Raw genomic sequence first — 19,638 nt, 5'->3', positions numbered from 1 at the left:
TATTAGAATGTAAGCTTTCTGAAGGCAGGTTAGGGATACAGCCAAGGATGTACTAGGCACTTCCTGCATGAGTGGATGTCTTAGGATTGGATGGGAGTGTTAGGGAAACAGGTCACCCACCTGCCATCTGCTGGTCATCTCAGGTCAGAGTTTATATAGGAGGGTGGTCTCCTGAGTCCACGCCCTCAGATTTGGGGTCCCCAAAAGGACTTTGATTCTTCCTCCTTCTCAAGAGTTCTAGCATTAGTCTTAAGCCCCTGAGGGACCAATTTCCCAAAGGTGTTTAGTGGACTCGGGGAACTATTGGGTGAGGATGAGGTGAGATCCCCCCAAAAGAGAGCCCTCAGCACATCCCCTGCAGCTCAGCCTTTCCAGGATTGTCTAGGACCCTGAGAGGTCGAGTCATTTGCCCACGGTCACTGGGCCACTTCATGATGGAGGCAGGACTCAAATCCAGGCCTTCTCAGCTTTGAGACTGAACATCTTTCGTTGCTGAAAGGTCGATTTTCTTCCGTGGAGGATTAGACTTAGTTTTGCTACCTATGTTCTTCTTGGCTGTAAGCCTTTGCCTCTTCCTTGATAGAATCTCTCTACCCCGTTTGAATGACAGCTATCAAGTCTCATGTGGCTGCTTAGGACTTGATCTCTTTCTTTGTTTCTACTTGAAAAAAATGTTTTTTCTTTCTTTTTACTACTTTTTTTCTCTTATTAGAATTTGGTTGTAGAATGAGACTGCAAAGGATTTTACAAACATGAGCTCATTTGATCCTCAGAACAATCTTGGCAAGTAAATGTTATCATCATCACCATTTTACAGATGAGGAAACTGATTTCACTTGGGTGCCCCAAATCTAAACCTCAGCGGGCCCAGACCCAGGCTCTGCCTGGGACGCCCCTTCCTACCAGGGCCTTGCCACAGACGCCTGGGACTGCCCCCTCACAGGGCTCTGCCAAGGACTTTCTCCCACCGCTGCGCCCCGGGCTTGTCCTCCACTGGGCTCGGGGCCACCTCTGGGCTGCCCTCTGCCCGAAGCCCCTCTCTTACTGCTGAGTTTTGGGGCAGCCTCCTTCCTGAGCCTCCCCCGGAGCCTGCCTCCAGCCGTGGAACCTTGCAGCTCTCCTGAACCGATTTCCCTCATTTCTGACTGGCCGTCCTTCAGCGCAGCCCGGCCGGCACAGAAGTTTGCGCCATTCTTCTTCTCAGTCCTTTTCTAATGAAGCCCATTTGTTCTTCTTGCCTGTCTAGGGAAACACTGCCTCAAAGGCCGGTATCTAATCCCTTATTTACAATGCTCCGGAGCCAGCGCCACATTGGAGGCTGCGAGGGAGCCCGAAGGTGCCTTTTGGAGCTCTCCAGAGCCAAGGGGCAGCTCTGCCGGGACTTGTGTGTGTGCATTGTGCATGGGTGTGTGTGTGTATGAGTGTACTCTCTGTGTGTGTATGTATGTGTGGGGGGGTGTATGTGGAAGGTGTGTGTCGGGGGGGGTGTGTGTGTGTGTGGGGTGTGTGTGTGTGTGTATGTGGGGTGTGAGTGTGTATGTGAAAGGTGTGTGTGTGTGTGTATGTGGTGTGTGCATGTGGGGTGTGTATGTGGGGGGGGTGAGTGTGTGTGTATGTGGGGGGGGTGTGAGTGTGTATGTAGGGGGGTGTGAGTGTGTGTGTGTATGTGTGAGTGTGGTGAGTGTGTGTCCATGCCCCTGCCAGAGCGCCCTTTCTCTGTGACCTCTTCATTCTTTCCCATTCTGCTTCAGCTTTCGGACCCCAGCCGGTTGCCAGGGGTTCCGATCCACTCCCCCCCCTCACTGGGAGATCCTTTGATGCCCTTTAGCACTAAGCAGGGCCGGGTCCTTGGGAGGAGGGGAAGGTGTCACAGAAATGAAGCTGAGAAGGAGCTCTGTGGGCCAATGATCTCAGGCCAGGTCACCTGGTCCCCGCCCCCCCCCCAGCAGGTACCCCTGCCGACCCCTTGCCGGGGCCCTGGTTTTAAATTAACCAAGTGAAATCCAGGGGAAGGCGGCCACAGATGACAGACGGACAGACATGCAGAGAGCTGCACACACATCCCCACACACCCATCACATACACACGCACTACACATACATGGGGGGGGGGGGGTAAAGAAGCACGTTCTGTGCCCCGGCCCCCTTGGCCCGCACCCTTGCCCTTGTTTTCCTTGGAGCCGCTTCCGTTTCCTCGGGCAGAGCCGCTGCAAGATTGGCACCCGGTGGGGTAACTTTCTGTCCCTCATGAAGAGAACAGTCTGCTACAGAAAGCAGAGGGAGCCTCCCCTCCCCTTGTTCCCTTGCCGTCCTCCCGCCAAGTCCTCCTGGAAGAACGTGGCGAGGTTCTCTGCACAGAATCTCCTCCTCCCCGGCTCCTCGCCGCTTCCCAAACCCTGGCTGCACAGCACCTTTATTCTTTACCAGGGACCCTGAATCCGTCTCCGTTTCTGGCCGTCCGGATGTCACCGTGTCCACATGAGGACATTGAGTCTCAGAGAGGGAAAATGCTCTACCCTCATCCCTGGGGGGGACTCCGAGGCCCAAGGCAAAGACCAGGAGGCTCTTTCCAAACTTGGTGCTGGTTCTTCCAGCCCAAGACTGGGCAGATGGGCTGAGAGGGGCACCTGGCACTGCCCCGGGCTGCCCGATGTCGGCTGCGAGCAGAAGCAAGAACGGGATTGCTGAGACAGCCTCTCTGGAGGTCCTGACCGTAACATCTGCTGCGTGAGAGCCACATTTCTGTGGGCAACGCAAAGTATCCGTGGGAAGGCCCGGCCTCCCCCCGGGAGTTTCCTAGGACGATCCGAGATCCCCGGGAATCCCAGAGATCCTCCCGTGGGATCTGTGAGGGCAAAACGGGTCATAATGATGCAAGGACGTTTTCATTCTCCTCTAGTAAATACCAGATAAAACCGACCTGACCCAAAGCTCCCAGGAGGGAGGCCCTGGCAATATCGTAGTATGAGGCCACCCCTGAGGTCCAAAAAGTCCTTCATATCTGCTTGTACTTATTCCCACAATAGGAGAAAGAAACTATCTACCATCAAATGCATCCTTGTAAACTGAAGTGCCCAGTTCTTGTCTGATGCAGTAGGTCCCGCTGGTCGCAGCTTGTGCCTGAAATCATTTTAAAAATCAGGTCATGATCATTGATCCAACCAGTTGATGGTCTGACTCTTCCCAGTGGGTTCAGATATGACTCCCAGTAACGACTTGCTCCCTCTCTATAAAAATTCAGGCAATATCTGCTGTAAAAATGTGGGTTGTGATTGCCACACTTATTCCCTATTCTTCTCTCTCTCTCTCTCTCTCTCTCTCTCTCTCTCTCTCTCTCTCTCTCTCTTTCCCCTGGGGAAATCGAGGTTAAGTGACTCACCCAGGGTCACAGAGCTGGGAAGTGTTAAGTATCTGAGACCAGACACTTGACTTCAGGCCGGTGCTCTCTCCACTGCACCCCTGGCTGCCCCTCCTGTTCTTTACTTGAAGGAGTGTTCAGAGACTCGGCAGCAATTTCCAGGGTAGCCACCACCTCTGGACCTCTTTCTTTTCTTGATCCTCACTCATATTTTCCAAAATTGTTTACCCTCCTAAAATTGTTTCCAATCGGTTTTAAAGACACAAAAAATTAAAGTTGAAGTAAATTGACCTTGGAGGGAGGGTTTTCTTGATCTTTCTTCATCTAATTCCATGCGGCAAATTTGCCAAGCATCCCTTAAAATTGTGACCCTGCTACCCTTGGACACATTGTAAAATCAAATTCACCAGCTCCATGGTTTGAATCTCCAAGGAGAACTTGAGCGTCTTCCTGTGAAGCCACCACTGAAAATGCACAAAATCAGCTTGAGTCTTGTCACATAGGAGTAATTGCCATTTAGGCAGCTGAGCAGCTAACTGATAGAGCTCTCTGTCACTTGATCCTCGACAAGTCATTTAACATCTGCCTGCCTCAGTTTCCTCACCTGTAATGTGGGGATAATAGCATCTATCTCGGGGAACAGTTGCAGGGACAATTAAGATAATATCTGCAGAGCACTTTGCAACCCTTAAAGCATTAGCAATTACTTACCGATGTTTCCAGAGCATTTTCAGGCGGGCTGAGCATTTTTCTCACATTAACATCGTGAGGAGGTAGAGAACGGATTCTTAGGAGCCTGTTTTATGAAAGAAGAAATGGAGCCTCTGAGGCGTTAAGTGTCTCAGCCCTTTCCGGGGTCGGCAAGCACCGGGGCTGGGACTGAAAGCCAGGGGTCCCATTGCCAAGTAGTCCCGTACTCTTCTCCCAGTGCTATGCTATTTCCGGAGAAGGTTCCATAACTCTTTGTTGAACTGACCCGAACACCCGATGTGTGTCGCACATAATTATTGCCCTCCCTGTGGAACATCTAGGGCCTGAGCTATTTAAAGCTGCTCTTCTGCCCTGCAGTGATCCTGGCCGGCGGCCTTGGACACCAGGGTTCCCAGCCCGGTCGTGAGCTGGGACTGGAAGAAAGGCAACGTCTTTCTTTTCAGCGTCTCTCCCTGGGACTGAGCGTTCCCTTCACCTTGTAAGCAAGGAAACCTGACTCTGAGAAGGGGCCTGGAAACTGCCCCGCCTGCCAGAGTGGTCCAAGAGCCAGCAGAAGGAGTCGAAGCTGGACCAGGGCCAGCCTCCCTCTCCCCTCGGCAGCCAGGGAACTGGAGCAGCCATAAGCTGCCTCTCTTCGCTCTCTGCTGGCTCTGCCAGCAATTGCACCCTTTCTATTCCCCCTTCTGAGTGAGAGCCATGTGGGAGGAGAACTTGCTGCAAAGAAGGTGCTTCAAGAAGCTCATTTTCTGCTCTCCAGACTGAGGAAAACAAGAAAATCTAATTAACGCTAAATCATATTCATCTCAGCAGCTAAAAGCATCCTGGGGTCTGCAGCCTAGCAGAGCTGAGGGGAGCTCAGGTGCCCTGGGATCCAGGCTGGCCAGCCCGGCCCAGCAGCATCCCCCAAACAGGAGTCTGGGCAGGTTCCCAGCAAGGCCTGAGCCGGCACCTCCCCAGACTTGCAGTAAGGTTGGTTTGTCTCTTCCACTGATAGGAATAATCTACTTTTCAACTTTCCCCAACTGCTCCTGCCTCTGCCCTCCAAGGACAAGTGGAATCAGCTCCTCAAATACTTACATCACCGTCAGGGCTTCCCTGTGCCCTCCTTCTGTGAAATGAGCCAGGGAAGGAGATGGCAAACCCGATGCTATCTTTGTCATCCAGAGTCTGCACTCCCAACTGAGGCAAATGGACGTTAATAACCGTCAATCTTGCTGCAGGTACTTAACTAGCCCCATGATCCTAAAAAGCAGTTTAACCTTTGCCTCCCTCCATTTTTTCATCTGTGAAGTGGAGACGATAAAAGTATCTATTCCCCAGAGTATTCTGGGTTATAAAATCACACACACACACACACACACACACACACACGTACATCCCAGCATATGCACAATCACATACACTCACCCACTCTTACACACACATTCACACACTCATATAAGAACATATTCACCTACACACTCATATACATATATCCACAGACACTCGAACACTCGAACACATTCATACACAATGCACTCACACTCACTCATTAACAAACATTTTCAACACTTTCAGTAAACACATATGTGTTCAGCAAACACACATTCGCACACACACACACACACACACACACGATCCAGCAAGCTGATGGTCTGATTCTGGAGCACTCTCCTGGTTGCTCTTTTCTGTACATTCTCCAGCTTATCAGTGTCTTTCCTAAACTGTGTCGCTCAGGACCCGGATGGGCAAGGCGGGACTTATCAGCTTGGGACTGGCTAAACAGATGATGACACATGGACGTAGCGGAATATGCTCAGGAGAAAAGACAGATAGGAAGTATACAAAGAACAATTGAAATACATTGATTTAGGGTGAATTAAAAAATTTAAAAAACAATATACACACGGACAATAGTGTAAATGAAAAAAAGATTGATAAAATTAAGCAAATGCTGGGTCCTTTTGATGACTGATGCTGGGCCCAGAAAAAAAGAGGAGAAAATGTACTTTGTCCTTTCGCTAGAAAACTTTCATTCTTCAGAAGGTAGAAAAATGTGAGGTAAAATGATAAAGTAGATAAAAAGTTTTGAGGTTTGAGGTTGAAGCGAATGAATGAAACGAAAGCATTATTACATGCCTACTATGTGTCCAAGTGCTGTGCTAAGTCCTGGGAATACAAATACAAAAGAGAGACAGCTTTTGCCCTTCTGGGTCACTTGACACACAAAGAGTAGTGGCCAGAGAAGGATTAAATCACAGAAATGTTGAATAGAGCCATAGGGCCTTTCCAGATGCAATGATAATATTTATTTGATTACTTTTCCCAAAGCAAGAAGCAGAAGGGGAGAGTGAAGAAAGCTAGTAGTGGGCAGGAAATTGATTTGCTTTGGTGGCTGGGGCTGTAGATAGAATAAGCTTCCAGCAATCAGTTCTCAGTAACCCTGAAAAACCAGAATTCAAGTACCACTTCTGAAACATATTGACTCTGTGACCCCGACAAATCACTTAAATTTTCACTTATCTAAGAAACTCAACAAGATGAAGAATTTCACCAGAGTTGTTGACCTGCTCTGGCAGGAGTAATTTTCTCAGTGGGATTCTTGTATCAATGAAATTCTAGTTTTTAACTCTTCCTCTTACTCCTGACTCCCATCCTTTACCCCTTTCAAAGAAGGAAGAACAAACAGAGCATCTATGCTGGATCTGATTCTCACTAACAAGAAAGGATTGATTGCTCTTATGGAAATCATAGGAACTTTTAGGGAAGTGATTTCTCTACCTTCGATTTTGTGATAGACTAGGTATAGTTTGATTTGTAACCTCTCTTTTGAGATAATAAATTCCCAACAATGGGAAAACTTCAGCCTCCAGCAGCACAAAGGTGGAAGATGGAATGAATCTGTCTCTGCCTCCAAGAGCGGGCTTGTGTATCTGGCCCTGAGAATTTCTTGCTTATATGCTGTACACTGAGTACACACCGATCATTATATCACTAGGAAATCATTATTTGTTGTAGGATTAAATCAATGCTAAACTAGATTTAACCATTGTCTCCTCAATTCCACTTAGTCCCTTGTTTCATGTTCTAGCCTATAACATCTCCTCATAGGATCAGATCAATCATACTGAACCAGGCTAAATTAGATAATTATTGTCTCTATCAATTCCACTGTCTTAGTACATTATAAGAATCATAACAAAAAGGGATGACTTTTTTTAAATGTGAATAAGTAACAATAAAGATTTTTTTTATTCTGATGAGAAATGTGAAACTCAGCAACATCAATATTTTACAACGATCAATTCTGATGAATGTGACTCTTTCCAACAGTGAGATGGTTGACGCCAGTTCCAATGATCTTGTGATGGAAAGAGACATCTATACCCAGAGAAAGGTAGAGATGTGGGAAATGAATGTTGATCACCACAGAACATTGTCTCTTTTTTTGTTGTTGTTTGCTTGCATTTTGTTTTCTTACTCATTTACTTTCTTTTTTTTATCTGATTTTTCTTGCACAGCAAGAGAATTGCATAAATATGTTTATATATATCGGATTTAAGATATATTTAACATGTTTTACATAGATTGGATTGCTTGCAATCTAGGGGTGGGGGTGGGGGAAGGAGGAGGAAATCCGAAACACAAAGCTATGCAAGGGTCAATATTGTCAAATTATTCATGCATATGTTTGAAAAATAAAAAGCTTTCAAATTTAAAAAAATTAAAATGATGGGAAAAAAGAGAGATGTAAAACTTACTTGTGGAATATCACATGAATTTACAAGAATTTGAAAAGTCTGGGTATCAGATCTTCCTTCTTTAAAAAAAATTGGTATTTAAATTAAAAAAAAAATGTTTCCAGTTGTAGAGTCTTCTGCTTAGATCCACATTATCAACCAGATCAGCATCTATCAAATTTCAGAAAGAAGGCAAATCAAAAGTTCAAAATTTAATTAATTAGATTAAAATTAAAATTACTCTTAAAATTTTAAGGAATAGCACCAGCCTCTTAAGTGTGGGTGACTGGAGCTGAATAAAGTAGGCCAGAGACAGGAGAGTCAGGGATCAAACAGAATTTTAATTCATTTCAAAGTGAGGAAGAATGCTTGCAAGTGCCAATTCTCCTCACTTCCCCCTCCCCATAAAGAGGCTCAACACACTGGATAAAGCCCATGCTTTCCATACATGGGTGGGCTGGACCATGACCTAATCCCTCTTGGGTTGTCTTAGTAGGCTCCTGCATGGACAGGGCAGGCATTCCCGGATCCTGTGGCAACAGTCTCCTCTCCTGGATCCTGTGGCAACAATCTCCCCTTCTGGATCCTGTGGCAACAGTCTCCATGTAGATTGTCTCCCAGTAGAGTGAAGAACCAGAGTCAGTATTGGGAGGAATAGGAGTTCAGTAGCTAGTTTGGTTCACCGGCTGTTACAAGAAACAGGATTGTGAGTATGTCAGTAGATTGCCAGCTGCTGGTCAAAGCAATTCACTTTGCCAGAGGATGAGATCATTCAGAACACAAAGGATTGTTGCTATGCGGGCCTCAGGACACAATCTTCTTACTGGGTCTTAGCGCTAGCAAAGAGTATCTCCAAATACCTTCATATTTCCCCCTTTTGGCAAAAGGGGAGAGGTCTAGAAGAACCTCTTTCCTTATGGAAAATAAAGGAGAGGCAGATATATGGGGTAGGGGTGGGGGAGAGGGTAGTTCCTTAATGGAACCTTTGAGGTTTAAAAGCAGAAAAGGGGGGGGGGGCAAGAATGCAGGAGGAGAAAATGTCAACACATGACTCGTTGGGCACATCACTATACATCCACAAGTTTTGTAGCTATAGGAGTGGTCAAAGGGGCCTGGTAGGGACCCTTAAAAAATGAATGGTTGATTGCCAACATTTCAGGTAAGAGATATGGATTTCTTGGGATGTACAGTTGTGAAAAAACCTTCTTACCTTTGGATCTGAATTCCTGGTTAGCATAACGTGGGTTTAAATATACCTTGAAACAGCACATGGAGATGGTTTGGTCTCCAACCACATAGGCTAGGTTCGGACAATGCAATAGTTATTCACAATTCCTATATTACATTACATTACATTTTACATTACATCAAGTCCAGATCAAATTGTTTACAGGACTTCTTATGAGAAGGGAGACCATTATGTTCCATCTCACAAAGATTTGGAGCTAACTAAATCCTTTCTTAGCCTGGAGGAGGTGAGAGTGGGTGAAACTGGAACAGAGATAGGTCAGAGTTGTCTCTCTCCATTTTTGAAGTATGTCAAACTAGCTCTTCTTCATTGTTCTAGAAGAATGAAACTATTATTCTTTCCAATTCCTCATAAAAACTTTGGAAGATTTAATCCTTATTTTCCCTTAAAACAAATTTTACAGAGAAGTACCCCAAAACTTACTAAGATGTTTCAGAAGGAAGCGAGTTCATGGAAAAGTCTCAGGAGTTCTCTCCTGCAGTCTTAAAATGACTAATTGCCAAACTCTTTAATGGCTGTGTGGGAGATGAAGATTCTTATCAATCAATATTCCAGAGCCTCAGGATAAATGTAGTAAAAAAAAAAAAAGGAAAGTTTATTAGCTTTTTTTGAGAAAGGACACTCTCCAAACACCAAAGGTGGTGTTAACAGAGAAGTTATGTGAAGAGAGAAGCGTGTGTGTTCAGCAAAGTAGATTATATAGACCCTAACCACAAATTCCCTTCTCCCTTCTTCCCCTTTCACCCATCTGCTGGGTCTCAGGAGGTATAATCTATTCTTGGAAATCTACACCAGCACAAAAGCAAAGAAAACAAAGTTTTTCATAAGGTCTCACCAGATGGTGAGACAACAACCCCTTCCCTTCTAGCCTGGAGGTTTTGGTGACTTTTGAGTTTTGGTCAGAATGTACTTTAGCTGTCAAAAACAATTGGATTTACAAAGCAAAATACAAGATATTTTGGGCCCTTCAGAAAGAGGCATGCTTTCCTAGCATAAACCTCCCTTTGACTCTGAGAAGACTCCATAATAGCACTCATCCCCCCTCTTATTTCTTACTACTTGAAGTCCTCTCACACTAATTGTCACAGTTTTCAACCACTCATGCAGTCACAATTCCACCTTACAGCCAGACTCAGGAATAATCAAGTGGATTCTTATTCAAATGAACACTACTGGGAAACTGAGTCAGAAGGCTCCCACCTTAAACAGAGATCAAGGAGGTCCTCTCAACTCTTGCCAGATACAAGCCTCCACCTGTAATAGTTCAGAATCCCATTCCTCTGAGTAATTTGTGGTATATTTCTTTCACACGGTGGGTAACTGGCTTGATGTTCCATCAGACAATCATACCCGAATTCAAAACTCCAAATATCAGCTACAGTCCCGAGAGATTTTATCTCAAATAGCAAATCTCATTAATCAAAACTTTAGGTGAGGTTAGTTCTCACGGATCCTACATGCTGTATAAGTCTTGAGCATAATCTTACATTGGTAACAGTAAGAGATTCATCCTACAAAGTTGACAGTACATTTTTCATATTGTTATGCCAAAGTTCCCTTTAATGGTGTGACCAGTTCCTCCAATTGTCCTATTTCGTAATTCTGACTTAGGTTATAAACCGTCCCTTCTTAATGGTTAAGATAGGATTTCTTGGGATGTACAGTTGTGAAAAAACCTTCTTACCTTTGGATCTGAATTCCTGGTTAGCATAACGTGGGTTTAAATATACCTTGAAACAGCACATGGAGATGGTTTGGTCTCCAACCTTAATGTCATTAGAATATCAGTAACCTCCCTCTATTAGGTTATCCCCACCTAGGTCCCTCCATTATGTCATTGTTCTTGTTATTCCATAAAAGGCTCGCTGCCCCCATAGTCGGGGCTAGACTCTTTGAGATGTTAGTCTCGGCTAGCCCTGGGATCAACATGGAGGCATTGGTCCCAGTATTTCTCTCCATTTAATAAATTATTGAATTGGTCTCTAATCTCTATCTTGCTCAGTTTCTTCGGCATTACAGTATCTAAGTAGGTGGTTTTAAGTTCAACATTACACAAATCATTTTGCTTTAAGATGCTAAATAACCAATAACCAAAGGCTCAAGTTTTAGAAATATAAAAAAAATTCTAAATTGCATATTGTTTATAGCAAAAAACAGGTTCAGCTATTAAGCATATTCAAAGGGACAAAGGCATAGACTATTATTCTCAGAATCCCTTTCAATAATAATAATAAATAAAAAATCAGCTTTAAGATAACTCAAAACAACCAACTAAAACAAAATACTAAATCTCACATATGCAATAGATCTTAACATCTTTGACCCCTCACTCCTTTTTTCCCCTTTTTGAACTTAAATTCATTCTGGTATAAGAGGTAAACATTAGAAATCGTTTTAATTAACAAACCTGTAGATTATTAATAAACCCATGGCTTGTTTGGAGATTATAAAACCTAAACAAACTCTTTCCCCAGGGCTGACAAGATGGTTTCAAGAAACATAGTAATCTTTCAAATTAGGGGAATCAGCAAGAGTTCCAGAGGAGGGACTGAGCTTGAAGTTCCTGCCTGTTCACTCAACTATCCTCAGGGTTTTCCTGTGAAATGTGCTCTTTGAAATATCTTCCTCCCCACCAAAACATTCAGGATTGCCCTGGGGCAAAGTCAATTTTTAGAGCTTATAAATTGTCCTTAACAATCCATTCATGAGGTTCCTTCCCAGGTCCTTTAACTCTGGTGTAACGAGTTTACCTCTTCTCAGCCTGGACCAGGGTCTCGGTCATCAGTAACATCTGATAAGGTCCTTCCCACTCTGAACCTTCCAGGACTTAACAGGCACCCAATCTCCTGGAATTGCCAACTCCAAAGATGTTTGAGCCAGCGGTTCTCGTTTTCCAAGGGCTGAAAAGGATAAGGACACTGTCAGCATATAATTCCTTAAAAACTTATTCTTTGTTTCCAAAGAGAGTATTTTTCTTTCCCCTCCCTTCTAAGGTAAACCAAACAACAACATCACAGATCTCTTCTGGGAGTAGTCCAAGTTTGCAAAAGTTTGCAAAAGACAAACATTTAGTCCAAAGCAAGTTAGCATCTGACATCAATTTAGCCATCTGTTTCTTAAAAAGCTGATTCATTGTTGGAGGGGATGTGGGAAAACAGGGACACTGATACATTGTTGGTGAAATGGTGAATACATCCAGCCATTCTGGAGAGCAATTTGCAACTATGCTCAAAAAGTTATCAAACTGCACATACCCTTTGATCCAGCAGTGTTACTACTAGGCTTATACCCCAAAGAAGGGAAAGGGACTTTGGATTTCCTTCACAGGCTAATTGTACACTATTTCAAAGTCCGATTCTTTTTGTACAGCAAAATAACTGTTAGGACATGTATACATATATTGTATGTAATTTATACTTTAACATATTTAACATGTATTGGTCAACCTGCCATGGGGGGGGGGGGGGGAGAAAGAGGGGAAAAATTGGAACAAAAGGTTTGGCATTTGTCAATGCTGTAAAATTTCCTATGCATATATCTTGTAAATAAAAAGCTATTAAAAAAAAAAGAAGCTGATTCATTCTTTTCACTTTACTTAATGAGATGCACTCAATTTGTAGCCCCCTCCCTTATTATTATTTTTTTTTATAAAACCTTATGTGTTCCATTATCAGCATTCAATAATCCCTGGCAATCCATACCTAGTTATAATTTGTTCTGAGGTTGTTCTACTAACCCTTCTCCAAGTAGCAGAGCTCAGGGGAAAACATCCACTCATCCTGTCAAATGGTCTACTATAACAGATAAATATCTCCGTTTTCCTACTCGTGTCATTTCAGTAAAATCTAACTTGAATATTCTGGAGACAGGCTCCCTGGCTCTGGAGGGACGCCTCCTCAATACTTTCTCATTTGCCTTTGGCCATATTACAAATCTTTCAGACACTTGTTTTGCGATTGTGCATATCCCTATACAGCCAAGTTTGAGTTGCTTAAGCACTCCAATGGTTTAGTTAACTTTAGTTAAGATTTCCTTTATTCAACATTCCCCTCTTATCAGTTAATTGTCAATCTCCTTCAAGGATTTTTTATTGCTTCGATATCTCCCAAACCCTTCTCCCCCTCCCTAGAACACACAGGAGCTGCTTCTGTTGTAAGGACAAACATCCGTTCCTTGCTCCTCCCTGTCAAAGCTACTTCCTTTAAACGTTTACTTCATCAATTAAACAATTCCCTACTCATTACCTCAGGGGTTATTCTCTTCGGAATAACTTCTGAATTTACCTGTCACTAAATAAATTGTTTACTGCCCCAAGGTCTTGTATTAATCTGTAAATCTCATCTGATTTCTTAAAAGGCAGAACAGAGGTACTGAAAGGGAATATAACAAAGTTCTAATCCCTCACCAGTCCCTTTATTACTGATTGCAATCTTATTTTTCCCTCCAATGATATAGGGGATTGTTTAACATAGACACTATATCCTATCGATTTTTCAGATTGATTTTAAGTGGGGAATTTGTAAACCGCCCCTATATCTGCCATTCTTATTCTACCAGATGAGGGGACATTTTAAATATTACCTCATGGTTCAACACCTTTAATTCCAGTATCAATTGTATAAGCCAAACTCTGCCTAACAAATTATTCCCTATCTCTGGGATTTACATCTATCCTTTAATTTTCCCCATATCCAGGAATGACTTTTATAATAGGTATACAGAATTTTTTTTCTTTAATTCCATCCATTAACAACTCCTGAAATTTCTGACTAATTTACAGAGCCTGGATCTCTCCACTCTTAACTATTAAATCTTCTCCTTTTTACTTTTGTTCTATAAACACAGTAATTACCAAATGTAGGTTTTAAGACAGTGAACTATCTTAGAATTATAAGCAACAGCCATGGTCTTAGCTGTAATTTCCTCTTAACTCACAAGTAAAAGTGGAAATATCCAATACCCTAAATTACATTTATTGAGTTATTAAGGGTGATAAGATTCTTTAACGCATTTTTCACCTCCTCTTAGTTTTTCACTTTATATTCTAATAACATTCAGGGTACTAGATAACAAACCAAATCTGGGTTCTACAATCTCAGAAAAAAAACCATTACTTATCAGTTCAGGTAGAACCGAATCTATCACAACCAATTAAGTTTCCAGTTTTAACACACATACAAATTGAAAGTTATTTTAAAATTAACCAATGATTTCGTTTGTGAGATTCCCTAAAATCTACCTAGACTTCTCATTCAAACAAAATTACATTTTAGTTGTCTTCCCAATTCACACAAACCTCCTCTCTTTTGGAAACCAGGAAAGACTGAAGAGCCAGTTTTTGCTTCATATGAGTTTTTACCTTGAGCGTTTTCCTGGTATTCGAGTTCTGATAAGGAAGTTAAAGGCCCCTTGCTTGCAGGAGTTTTTAAAGTGATAGCACAGTTTTTCCATTTTTCCAAAAGTTCCATACTCTCTAATCCCTTTCAGTCTATGCTCTTCTCATTCCTATCTGCTTAAATTGTCTCATTTACCTTTCTATATATGTATCATTTTTCACTCTGCCTACCCTCTTCCACTTGCTTTTACCATCTTCACTGTATTAAATATATTTTTCCCTTTCCTCCTGCCTCTTCTGCAAAGCTGCTGCAAACAGCCAGAGGCAGAGGGAGAGAAAGAGAAAAAAGATTCTCTTTCCTTTCGTAATCTCAAGGAGTCCAGAATTAGCTCCCAAATTACCTTACCATGATCAAAGACCAATACACTCATCCACTCAATTTCATACATTCTATACTCAGATTTCCAGTTTTAAATGAATCACAGATTCAAAGCTGTCTTCCTGGGAGATATCCCCTTTCTTTCCATGAAACAGGAGAGATACTAAATCTGCTAGTTTTTATTTCTAAAAGTGCAGTCTCCTGGTCCCAAAGTTATCTATTCTCCTACATTTCCCAAACCTAAGGCATTCTCCTATTAAAATAAACAAAAACAACAACAACAACAACAAAAAAAAAAAAAAAAACACTTCCTTCAGCACACACCAAGTTTGAGGCAGAGGAATTTAGGATCCTGAGTCAAAGACCAGAGCCCTAATGGAGCAACAGGATAGTCTGGAACTTCTACAGATCTTACCTTGAACCCCTTTGAAAGGATTACTATTCTGAATGAATTCCAGCATTCAGCCTGATATTTCTCCAAGGCAGCAGTACAGATGCTAAAGCAACTCACAAGCTTGCCAACTTTTAACACAAAACACAAAAGTGCAAAGCAGACATGTACACACAGATGCACACAAGCATCTCCCATTTCCAGCTCTGACATGTAGATTTAAGTGTGACATACCCAATTTGTTCTGGGAACACCCTCCCAATTTTCTTCCCTTTATATTTGGCAGTTCATTCCAATAACTTTTTGGACACCCCCCCCCCCCCAAAGAGCTATCAGCTAGTACTTCTGATAACAAACAATTCCTTCCTGCCCAACTTTGAATTTAGCTTTCCCATTCTTGAGGACCCAAACAACTTAGAAGGGTCATCTTACAGACTCTAACTGGGCGGGGGGGGGGGGGGGGGGGGGGGGGTAATCTTATGAATTATAACCACTTAGAAGGGGTCTTCTTATGGACTCTAACTGCTCAGCTCAGGGAGCCCAGTGACCTAGATCTCACTTCTCTGAGTTTTCACGAACAAACTTACATGACTGCTGTTAACTTCTGTTAATTGCTGTTAACTGTTTTTCTATAGGCTGCTTACAGTGGTTTTCTCATTATCAATTTCAGAAAGAGGAAAAAGAAGGGGGATTGATGTCCCTTTTACTACTCTGAGATCTCTTCTTGTCAGGTTTTTCTCTTTCAAGGAGAGTCCCAAATCCAGAGCTAAGCATGAAAGCCACCTGAAATTCTGGCTCGTGTCTGCTTTGGGGTTTGAGTCAGGAGTCCCCCAAGAAAGGAGTTAAAAATCCCAGACGAGCCCCCAGCCATCTGGGAGACAAAGACTCTTACCAATAATTCCACAGCCTCAGGACAAGGGTAGTAAAAAGGAAAGTTTATTAGCTTTCTTGAGAAAAGACACTCTCCAAACACCAAAGGTGGTGTTAACAGAGAAGTGATGCAAACAGAGAAATGTGTGTTCAGCAAAGCAGATTATATAGACCCTAACCCCCTTCCTTTCTTCCCCTTTGACCCATCTGCTGAGTCTCAGGAGGTACAACCTATTCTTGGAAATCTACCCCAGTACAAAGCAAAGAAAACAATATTTTTAATAATTCTCAATATTTTCATATTTTCAAATCTCACCATCTTCCCTTCCCTTCTAAGATGGAGGATTTGATAGTTTTGGTCAGGATGTACTTTAACTGTCAAAAACAATTTAATTTACAAGACAAGGTACAGGATATTTTGGGTCCTTTGGAATGAGACATGCTTTCCTAGCATAAACATATCTTTAACCCTGACAGGACTTCATCATCTCACTCATAATGAATCCCCAAACTTCCAGAATTTGCTAAGAGATTTTTAGTGGTTCTACAGACTTTGCTTATCTGACTTTCTTTCTGTAATTCCAACTTGGGCAGTGTCGAAATGACGGAAAAGAAGTGTCTTGAAGGTTTTTTTCCCCTTTTATCCTTATAACACAGCATCCCTCAGAAAGTCTAAAGTGAAGCTAGTCTGGCTTTCTGGAACAATCACTTCAGTTATGCAAGTTCATTAATCTTTCCTACTGTTCTGGCTAAAGCTCTTATAAGTTTTTCTGGTTGACTGAATTTTAAATCTTGGAAGGTAACAGAATCCAGATCTCAATACAAACATGACATGTAGTTGTCTGTAAACTACAAAGATAGACACAGACAAAATGACAAGACAAATACAAACAGTAAAGCTCAAATTTGATTTTACCTGATTGACTCAGGGCACACATAGCATGAGAGATGCAGGGAAAAAAAAAACAAAGAACAGAGACACAGACAGACCAGAGTTGTTCAGAGGGGCCAAATGATTGAGGTGGGCTGGTCATGGAGCTAAATGAACATCTTCTTAGCATGTAGGGGGGCTGGAGTCAAAAAAGAGGTGTGTAAGAATTTCCTGGCGTGGGACACCAGAGCCAAACAGAGGAATAGTTAGTTAGGGGAGGCACATGGCAGCAAGTTTACAGAGGCTCGAGAAAATAGATTGTGCATAGGATATCCCTATATAGGGTCAAGTGAGAGATTCTAGAGTTTTCCTCACAAAGAAAAGTGAGCTCAATCAAGGATAATCCCAGAGATTGGAGCAGGAATTAAAAACGGAGGACTCAGCGGCAGTAGCGGGTAGGGGTATCAGACTCTAGAGAAATCTCCAATGGTACCTCCTTCCAGTCAGGGATCAAACAGAGGTTTAATTCATTTCAAAGATGAGCAGAACCAGGAGATCATTATATACTTCAACAACGATACTGTATGAGGATGTATTCTCATGGAAGTGGATTTCTTCAACAAAGAGAAGATCTAACTCAGTTTCAATTGATCAATGATGGACAGAAGCAGCTGCACCCAGAGAAAGAACACTGGGAAATAAGTGGGAACAGTTTGCATTTTTATTTTTCTTCCCAGGTTATTTTTACCTTCTGAATCCATTTCTCCCTGTGCAACAAGAGAACTGTTTAGTTCTGCACACATATATTGTATCTAGGATATACTATAACCTATTTAACATGTATAGGACTGCTTGCCATCTAGGGGAGGGAGTGAGGGAGGGAAGGGAAAAGTCGGAACAGAAGTGAGTGCAAGGGATAATGTTGTAAAAAAAAATTACTCAGGCATAGGTTCTGTCAATAAAAAGTTATAATAAAAAAATTCATTTCAAAGAGATGAAAAATGCTTGTAAGAGGAAGCCTCCTCCGCATTCTGACCCTCCTCCCCCAGGAGGACAACACGCTGGGACAAAGCCCGTGCTTTCCATACATAGATAGGCTGGATCATGGCCTAATCCCTCTTGGGTGTCTTAGCAGGTTCCTGCAGAGCAGTGAAGGAATTCCTTGGTCCTGTGGGAACAGTCTCCACATAGATGATCTCCCAGTAAAGTGTAGAAACAGAGTCAGTGTGAGGGGAATAGGAGTGTAGTACCTAGTTTGGTTCACACTGTTACAAGAAACAGGATTGTGAGCTTGTCAAGAGATATGACGCATAGCTTTCAGGTCCCTGGGAAACACAGGTCTATACGTTCCTCAGTGAATATGTTCCTGGTGTGGGTCAAAGCAATATGCTTTGCCCAAAGATGAGATTATTGAAAATACAAAGGATCATTATTATTCTAAGTTTAGGGCACAGCCAGTTTACTGGATTTTAGTTCTGGGACACGTCTCCAAATATTTTCACAATATTTATCATTAAGGCTTCCTTACTGGTTACAAGAAAACATGTACATTATTCAAAACTTTTTCCTAGTGACATGCTTGAGTCATAATCCTAAATGCTCATTGCTTAATAAAGAATAATTGAATGCTTGCAACTGATACTAATTTAAATGTTTACATGAAATCCTTTCCCTGACCATTATTCCATTAGGTTTAATTGTATTAAATAAGCTTCCCCTCAAACAAATTGCAAAAATATTGCATTATTAGCTTTTGAGAAAGTTAGAGTTCCAACAGGTATCCAGATAAATAAATACTTCTTAATGTCTCCTAAGCTGGATGAAATCTGTTTATCAAATAAATGCCTTCATCTCTCCTTTTTGCCCATCAATCAGTCAATCATCAAGTCATTTACTAAATGTTTTACTGACAAAGCAAATAAAAATCTAAAACAACTCCTCCTCCTACGGTGCTTTCCATTTCAATAACTGTTTATCATACAGTGCAATGACAATATCATTTCTATTTCTTTTTTCTTTAATTTCATCAACCTCTTCAACTTCTAGATTTATTTCTCAACATATTTACTGAACACTAACATCTAGAAGACATTGTACCATGTTTCTTTTCCCTTTATCAGAAAGATAATAGTTTCTAATATTGAGGACCTAGTTGCAGAGATTTGAAGTCTGATTTTAATCCCTTTGAGCAACAAAAATTAATTACTTGTTAAGTCAGCCCAGGTGCTTTCACAACCTGTATAAAATACCTATTTAGTCAGTCAACAGGAAGTATTTTTTAAGTGCTGAATATGAATCAATCACTAGGAATATAAATACAAACAAAATGAAGACCAAGAAAGTCTATCCTTAAGGAGCTTAATTTTAATGGACAAAGACAGTGCATCCAAGGGAACTCTTTTAATATTTAATTATTTAAGTTGTTTTTAATTGGATTTTATGGCTCACAAGTATCTGTTACATTAAAAAAAAAATGTCTTGAACATGACAAACCTCAACCAAGCAAACTTTAGCAATAATTTCTTTGCTTTGAATAAAGATGCAACATTTTTAATTGGCAAGTAAATAAAACTGCTCCTACTATATTTCTCTATATAATACAAATCCAAACATGAAGGCAATTTTCAAGCAATAAAAGCCTGACAATAAATGAAACAAGGGATATATTTAAAAAGCTTAAAAGCAAATGAGTGAGATGTTGGGTCCCCTGAAATGAAGCAATTCTTTGCTCCCCAATGAACCAGCAAATTTAATAG

General features: G+C 41.9%; 1 long non-coding RNA gene across 1 annotated transcript; it reads right to left on the bottom strand.

Moving 5' to 3' along the window:
* Positions 1–8,108: 8,108 nt before the first annotated feature.
* LOC105750607 lies at positions 8,109–14,414 on the bottom strand. Its single transcript, XR_002770368.2, has 3 exons — positions 14,333–14,414; positions 11,787–11,936; positions 8,109–8,473 (listed from the first exon to the last, which is right to left on the bottom strand). It is a non-coding gene; the product is annotated as an uncharacterized LOC105750607 (long non-coding RNA).
* Between the last annotated feature and the right edge of the window lie 5,224 nt (positions 14,415–19,638).

The sequence above is a fragment of the Sarcophilus harrisii genome, chromosome 4 (genome assembly GCF_902635505.1).
Source record: "Sarcophilus harrisii chromosome 4, mSarHar1.11, whole genome shotgun sequence".
In the NCBI taxonomy this organism is placed as follows: Eukaryota; Metazoa; Chordata; class Mammalia; order Dasyuromorphia; family Dasyuridae; genus Sarcophilus; species Sarcophilus harrisii.
Note: the sequence above shows the minus strand (reverse complement) of the source record. Positions and strands in the feature narration are given on the sequence as shown.